This window comes from Squalius cephalus (genome assembly GCF_949319135.1).
Source record: "Squalius cephalus genome assembly, chromosome: 13".
Lineage (NCBI taxonomy): Eukaryota > Metazoa > Chordata > Actinopteri > Cypriniformes > Leuciscidae > Squalius > Squalius cephalus.
The window spans coordinates 2,197,819-2,207,013 of record NC_137134.1 but is presented as its reverse complement, the minus strand read 5'-3'; positions in this window follow the sequence as shown (position 1 = coordinate 2,207,013).

Sequence of the window (9,195 nt, the reverse complement as noted above, 5' to 3'; positions counted from 1 at the left end):
GTTTCTCTCTGGTATCTGTAGAATACAGGAAAGAATATGAGAAAGGCCATCGAGGGTGGGGTTGTGCATCACTCTAGAAGCAACCACACCATCACTGGTTCACATCCTTTATAGACACAATACGTTTATATATGCCCACTATAACTAATGTAAAACCATCTCAGTAAACATGGCCATATGTGGCATATATGTTTCTCACTCATCTACAGCACACAATTGACAACTAGATAAAACATTAAGTCAAACAGTCACTGACCTTCAATAAAGACTGTGGATGACATGATTTGGTCTTGGAAACAGTCTTTAATAGATTCTTGGGCAGCAGTGCTTGTAACAGTAGTGGGAATCTACAAAACATACAGGACAAAACATACAAATAAGCTTGCTGGCATCACCTGGGAGAGTCATGCAAGTTCAAGATTAACCTGACAAGATTGACTGAAAACCGGATTGAATACCACCAAGCAGTGACTTCTGTTTTTTATAATTGTTTGCACTAACAAGCAATAGGTATTGTGTAGTCTCTGTGGCATCATGAAACTGACACAGCTTAACACACAGTAGCTTTTAAAACAGAGATGATTTAATTGTTATCAAGATGTCAAAATATAGGCTTTAAACCTTGACACCAATTCATGAGAAAAAAATTAAATCAAAATGACCCACCTTTTTACGCCAGGGCCATTCTTTCCCACCATAGTCATAAGTGATTTCAGTTCCTGCCGTAATTTCCTTCAGTGCAAAAAGGCAGAGATGTGGCTTCCCTTCTACTTCGATCAACTTCATTCTGCAATTTGGTGCCTTGTGCTCATCGTTTACCAGACGTCCAAATGATGAATTTTCAAGTGCTCCATCAATACTACAAATTTACAAACATCATGCACTAAACAGACGTTTATAGTGACACACTTTTGAACTATACTTTAATTTGTAAGCAACTACACCAGGGGTCTCCAACACATCGCTCGCGAGCTACCAGTAGCTCGTGGCCTGATTGGAGGTAGCTCGCCAAGGGCCATATTGCGTCTTTTGCGTGTTCAAGTTCGTTATTTCAAATAATTAAAGCGACGCGCTCATTTTTTCCAGGCGCAGCGAGTCAACATGAAGGATGGGGGTGCACCCAAACACTACGGGTGTTTTTTTCTTCTCTGTAAGGGACCGTTCGGTATTTATGGAAAGGACCAACGGAGGAAAATAGGGGAGGGTCATGTCTTTTTATTCTTTGTTGAGGGGAGGGTCATCCAACTTTTTTTAGTCTAGGGGGAGGGTCACCCAACTTTTATATTCATGAAAACAGCAACATTTCAAAGTGGCTTGTTTAGTGCTATTTTTTTCCATTTAGCTCCATGTTGATCTCGCGTTATCAGCCCCCCTTCGATATCAGATGGGTCTGACACAACAAAAATCCAGTTTGTCGCTGTTTGACAGTGCGCTTAGAAAAAGTGCATCATGTCAGAACAGAATGCCAATGAAATGTTTACCCGCAAAGCTTTAAAGCACGAGCAAATAATGAACTTTTGTGATTGCGAATAAGTGCACAGTGTCCTGTGAGTAACTCTACCGCTGCATTAACATGTGATGTGAACGTACGTCGAGTTTTACAGTATTGGGACTGAGGCGCCAGAACTGCTGATAGAATGTGCGCTGTAGCGCGATACTACCATATTTTAGTTTCCATTCTTATTTTTGTTTCCACTATGTGTAAGATGTAGGGCTACCACATCTTTAAATTACTATTAGTATTATTTAAGTTAACATAATAAAATACGTAGACCTACACCACAAAAACTAGTTGAGGATAAATTCGTTAAAATTCGGCGATTCCAGCAGTTATGGACGTGACATTTGCAGTCAAAACTTGAAATATAAATTCCCAGAAAATGCATTTAATACCAATATTTTGAAACGTCTGAAAGGAGTCAAGACATTAGAAAAATATCAGTCTACACATGCGTTTTATATTTAATATGAGGGAAATACACATGTGACGTGACACAAAAAATCTTTAACTTTTAGGTGGCAAAATATTTTTTAGTAATTCTATGAATTACACTGTGCAAACCAAAAGATATATACCCACCGGATGAATGAAGATCGGCCTCCACATAACATAAAATATTATTTTTATTTTATTTTTCGTGTTCGCATTTATGTGAAAAAAAAAGTCAAAAAAACAATGTTACGGGCGTGACAGTTCTCCATTATGGACATGACTGCTCTGAAAGCGACTTTAAAAATTTCACAGAGACCTCAAACAGAAAGCACAAAGCCTGTCTTTAAAGTGAATTTCGTTTTTTTATTAATTGTATCTCAATTGTAATCAATGTTTCATCTGGATTTAATAAATAAGAAGTAAATATAAAATAGATAATCATGACACGGAGGCGCGGGCGAGTGAACTGGACTCTTGTCTCAAATGAACCTAAACTCAGCGTAAGGTATAGCCTATACTACTTGCCTCACAGACCTGAGAAATATATAGAAAGCTTGAAATGTCTACTTTTAAATAGAACAATTCAAAATGAAGGAAAACAGACTGCTTTCTGCTTATGAAATGTGCGTTCTTCTCTCTGGTGCGTTCTGAGAAGATCGCGACGCATCGTCAACTTCATCTTTGCAGTCGACACAGAAAACACTTGTTTATTAATAAACAATTAAAATGTCTCCTTGCTATATTTGACATATTAATAATCATTACTTTTGCCGGTTCTTTGTGACAGCTTTTAGATGCTTTGTTGGCAGCACCACCCACTTGTTGAATGAATCACACCGCATCAGCACCGAAAACATGATTGTTTTTCAAATCTAAAATCGTGATATGAACCGAATCGTAGGTTTGGTCTATCGTTACAGCCCTAGTAAGATGAGAAAGCAAGAGTTTATGGTTTAAAAAAACAAAAAAACAATGGCTATCTGAACATCTTTGCCAAGCGCAAACCAGTACAGAAGTAGGCTAATCAATAAATTATCGGGGAGGGTCATGCCTTTTTTCACAATCATTTTGGAGGGTCATGAAAATGTATTGCTGGCGAAGGGAGGGTCATGTCTTTTTTGACAAAAGATCTCAAAACTCCTCCGGTGGCCCCTTAAATAAAAAACGAACAGTCCCTAAATAAATCTTGTAGCAGAGCTACAAGCAAGCGTTTTTCGGTGGTGGAAATCCATTTGCTATTAAAACTTCTTTGTCGTTGTGGAGAGCGCAGTGCCTGGTTGCATAGCAACGACAGACGCCACGGGAAATTCGGACCCTTATTTTACTATTAATAATAAAAGATAAGCTAATGTGCATTGTAAATGTCAGTAATTTATCTTTTTTGACTCGTTCTTTTTATAAAAATGATTTAAAGTCTGAAATATGCGAGGTTTATCTTTTTATAAAAACTTTATCAAAACTTTATTTGAACTTGTACATGTTAGTAGATAACATGTTGCAAGACACTCCTTTAAAATCTGGCCATCATTTTTAATATTATTATTTTAATGTTTATGTAAACAAAAAGTGCATATTGATGCTAAGTTTTTGTTATTTGCTGGTTTTCGACATAAAACTTGGTGAATTGATTTTATTGTGTAGTCTTAGTACTTTCTGAACAGGATTCTGTGATAACCATGATCATTTTGGTCACTATAATCATGAAATGAAATTTTCATGTCATTTCATCTCTAGTTATCATGCACTATAAAATCAACTAAAATTATGTTTTTACAGTATAATATGCAAAGTAAAATTTTCTATATATTTTTTTTAAATCTCTGATTCTGTTCTTTTCTCTGACATTTAAGGGTGACATATATAGGCCTACAAAAACTATTTTAGGTCTAAAACAGTTTGGATAGTTGTTAATTTGAGAGTTATGAGACATTATTTAAGAGATTTAAGTATTGTATTACATGAGTAGCTCTCGTCCACTTTCATTTTTAAAAAGTAGCTCTCAAATGAAAAAGGTTGGAGACCCCTGAACTACACTAATGACAACATCCAATACAAGTATAGTTGCTTGATGCACAGTTGTTAAGTTAAAGTACAACATGAGACCTTTACTTCACATATTCAAACATATTAGTCATTCTGAACCTACCACCATGTCTTCCGCTTCCATATGAAGTCAAACATGAAGACTGAACATGCATTGTGGTACACTTTTCTTCTATGTTCAGCTTCAGCTGCATCAACGAGCTCCCCTCTATACTCCACCACAAAGTCTCCTTGATTAAAAACATCTAAGGTGAAGATACCACGACCTGCAGACACAACCTTATTAGAGACACAGGTCTAGCAGACTATCCATTGGATACAACTCAGCACTGCAAATCATCACATAAAATTGATTTATTCCTATAAATTGCTACAATGCAACGTTGTGTGTTTTTTTATTTTTATTTTTTTATTCTCCATTGTGGAATAATGAATACATGTCCAAGTGTAGAATACAGCAACTAAACTTATTAAAATACTATTAACAACTTTAATTTATATTCATGTTTGTATAATTAATAGTCATAGACTGAAAACCACTGGTCATAATATCAATTCAAGAACCAGTGTCGTGTCGAAGTCACTCACCTTTAACTGGATTAATATATATGATTTCTAACATTGAGATCTTGTCTCTTCCTGCAAGGATGTGATTAGTGGCATCCTGAAGGGGAGTAATTCTCCGTGGCATGACAGAATTTGCTAAGAAAATTAAGAACAAAAATGTAAACAACAACACAACTTCACTACATTTCATCTCACTAATACCATGGATATTCAAACAGTTTCAATTGAGATCTATGCTTTCATAACATTCACATAACATTTCCCTGCTGTCAGAATATGGATATATTTTTAAGTTCTGTGAGGGGACATACACAGACAAACAGATGGACTCAAGGGTCTCATTTCAATACCCTAAAGCAGTGGATCCCAAACCTGTTCTACAGTATCCCCAACACTGCACGTTTTCTTTGTCTCCCTAATCAATCAGACCTGATTCAACTCACATGGGTTAATGAGCTGATGAGTTCAATCAGGTGTGTTTGATTAGGGAGACAAAGAAAACATGCGGTGTTGGGGGTACTGTAGGACAGGTTTGGGAACCACTGCCCTAAAACATTAGTCCCCGGTTTCAGACAAGGTTCAAGCTAGTCTTAGACTAAAATGCATGTCTGAGCCGTTTTAACTGAAAGCAACTTGCACTGATATATCTTAAAATAAATCAGAGCCATTGTTTTGTCTCAAGATGCACACCAGTAATGTATTTTTCTAAGGCACGTTTATAAAATCTACTTAAATGTCCTTACTGAACTAAGGCCTAATCCTGGCTTAGTCTAAACTCCGTCTGTGAAACCGGGCTTTAGATCTCTTCGAAATGTAATGTGCTTCACTTATACAACTATAAGAGTGCAAAACAGTATAATGCAATTTAAAAAGGAAAAACTTTAATACCTTTAAAAATTATATTTGCAATTGCCTTCCAAGTTTTTTCCATTGTAAGTTAACCCTATCTATACTGTATTTTTTGACAAAGCCCTTATTTTATCTTACCCCCTTAAAATCTCTCTTGTAAAAATATATATTTTTCATAATTGACATGTTATCACCCTCCATAATCTTACAAATGTAAGAATCCAAAATTTGAAACAATCCCTGTGAAAAGAGGGACTAAAATACTGCTCATATAAATTAAAACTATAACATAGTTCTACTTAAAACTATCGTATATAGTAACGAATGTGTCTGTAACAGGCATGACAAAAATATAAAAACACGAGGTAGATAAAAATACATAGCCTGATATGGCACAATACAATTTATTGCCCTTTTAAACTGTCTTCATTTCATGGATATTTAAAACAAATCGATTAAGCTTACTTAATTTTTTTAATCTGTTAAAGTTGAAAAGGCACTGCTTTTGTGGAATGACCAGTTTAAATCTGTATTGTTTTTATTTGTATGTCGCTTTGGACAAAAGCGTCTCCTAAATACCATAACCATAACCATACTTTGAACGTTCAAACGTCATTAAAACGTTTTGCAATTGATTTCTTACCTGCTCTCCACAACGTGCATTTGCCGAACTCCCGGGAAAATTAATCCGATTCCGCTGATGAAAGACGACGTAGCTCTCTCCTATCCAGCCAATCAAATATGAGCATGCGCAGTGTTGAATTAGCGACTAATTCGCGCGTTGTGTTTAATTTCCCGCGATTGTGTATAATTTCCCGCACCTGTGTGTGCAACATGCAGGAACCACGACAACAGATGGGGGCAGTGGCGGACACACAAATATACAAAATATGTCAGGTTTTTGGTACACAAAGACTTTTCAGAAAACCACTTTTTGGGTATTAAAACATGCTGAGAAAAGGTTTTATACGGTTTATTTTTATGAGGACAGCCAACTGTCCTCCCATACCAGAGGGTCCTCATTGCTCGTTGAAATGTCTTGAAATCTGTCCTTCTATGCCCCAAAACAAACACACACACACACACACACACCTCCACAATGTATGTTTTGAAGGCCAAGCTGAGAAACAGGAACCACGAAGATGGCTTCGACCTGGACTTAACATACATTTACCCCAATATTATTTTACGGATGTAGATCTTAAAATCGTTTCTTGAATCTCTAAGCTCTGAGTTCTGAGTTCTTAAGAGACTCAAGACTGAAATACTTTTTAGAAATCAGAATGTTCAAACACAGTGCTAGCTCAAATGGGACTATCCCTTCAAACAAATCATGCACTAAGTCTGGGGGATAGCCTGTGCTGACATGAAAATGTTTGAGATGCTCAGTTAAAGGGAAAGCTCGCTTCACTCCAAAGCAACTTGTTTCAGTGTCCTGTGCAGTCTTCAGATGTGTGCCATGTATTTCTTTGGATCTCAGAGAAAATGCACCACAATAAACATCAGTTGTCTGGATCTCTTCTTTTTGAGCAGTACAAAAGCGACAAATGTAATGCCCCGAGAAGCTTTCTAGAAAACCAGCCAAAGAATGGGCACCCAAATTGTCAGCAACTACACAGTACACTGTGCCCTTGACAAAAATTCCTAACTGTGAAACATAAACACCGTGCTCTTCTAATGTGACAAGATCATGTAATAGTGGCTCTAATATTTTTTTATATCCATATGTCTTTACATTTTTTACATTTACTCTTGCACAAAACTGCTAAATAAATAGAGGTGAGTGCTGAGTGGGAACCGGGTTCCAAGTTATTGAGAATCCAATATATGCTGCACAACTTGTGTTTCTTCCTTGAAGTGCCCAAAGGATTACACAATTCAAAGTCATCAATGTATAAAGTTAAACAAAACCTTAACTCGTCACTTGACAGGAAAGGGTTTTCTTTGAAGTAGGTACCATCTCTTATGGAACGATACTCCTGGTTTTCAAACTGATTCGTGTTACTACCCTGTGTTCTGCAGCTATCAATAACACTGGCTGCGTTCGAAACCGCATACTCAATGAGTAGGTACTTAATTTCAATAAGTACTTACTTAACGAGCGCTAAAAGAGTAGGTACTTTAAAGCCAGATCTCGTTGAGTATGAATGCGAACCGGACATCTGCCATGTTGACATTATCATGTGACCTATGACGCGTTATCACACGCGCAACAACTTAAAAGATTTGAACGACACGTTTAATTAATCTATCTGTAAATATCTTGATATTGATTAAACTTGCTCATTTTGTGGTCTTTTTGAAGAAACTGCTGCCCATTTATTTTGTGAATACATTTAGGGTTGATTTAAGTTCTTATAAATATTTAACCCTACTAATGTGATCCACCGTTTTATCCTTAACGATATTATTTATTTTTCTTACGAAATCCCAAAATTGTCATCTCTTGAATATGTTATTTTCTTTATTTTATATCCAAACATTTTTATCCACAAACAAAAGTGGCTAACTGCTTTATGTTTTCCTTTTTCTTGTTGATTTTAACTCGTTTCATCCCTCAGAGTCAGGCCTATAAATAACAAAAACAAAAAAATGCATTTTTTAAATGTATTATAATGAATTATTTAAGAAAATATATAATAAGATATTCAACCTTGTACTAGGTTCGTTTTTCCTGTGTAAAAATTCTCATTATGTATGCAAACCCTATGATACACTATATATATATATATATACCTCATAACATCAGTAACTCAACAGCTCTACCTAGAATGGTTTTCCTCAGCGTTTGTAATGTCTGCACAAAGGGCAGCTGTGTGAAGATTCGCCTTTGGAGAAAACTGTTGATTTTGTACTCGAAAAATTTAAGTATCATTAATATTAAAAATTAATATTACCCCACAATGAATTGCATTGCTATCCCACTCCAAAACATACAATAATAACAATGATAAATGCTGACCAATACTTAATTATATTACTTTTTACTGAAAATGATATAATTCAATAAAACAAACAAAATGTAATTTATATCATATGACATAGCTATGCATGAATACACTCTAGATGTGTATATAGTGAACATATCTACATTTTCATTCAAACAATTAAATAAAGCATTAATTAAATAATTATATTTTATTTACTGATAACAATGAGAAATATTAATAAACTAGTAAAAGAATGAATGAAAGTCACCATCACACAATAAACAAATGCATAAGTCAACACATGAAACAAAGCTTTATTCAAACTACAATCATGAATGTATGTAGGCTACAGGCGCTGAACCACATCCTTCTGCCATCTCAACACAGCGGTTCCCATTCTGCGGCTTTATTCTGATGAATCAGCTGACCGCCAGAGGTGAGCCATTCCCTTGTGCCGGAGGTTGTTGCGTGATGTGTTGTGCTTCACAATCTGAGGCAATAAAGGCAGGTGTAGTGATGGAGGGTTAGAGAAGGTGGAGTGATGGAGGGTCTCGTCCATGGCACCGTTTCCAGGATTCAGCTCTGGGCTCCTCATCCTCAGTGCTCACACCAGCCTGCTGACATTTCAGATCCTACAAAATGCACAAACATAACACAAAAGCAGTAATTTCAACCGCACAATGTCATTTGATCTCAGTATTATTTAGAAGACAAAACCGCTTTTCACAAATGCCGCCATCATCTTTCCTTGCAGGTCCTACTCCACCACAAGAGATCTGCAGCAAATGCACAGAAATTAAGAATCAGAAAAGTGCTGTAATAGCTGTGTTTGAAATTACAATAATTAAAATAAACTACAACTTAATATTTAAA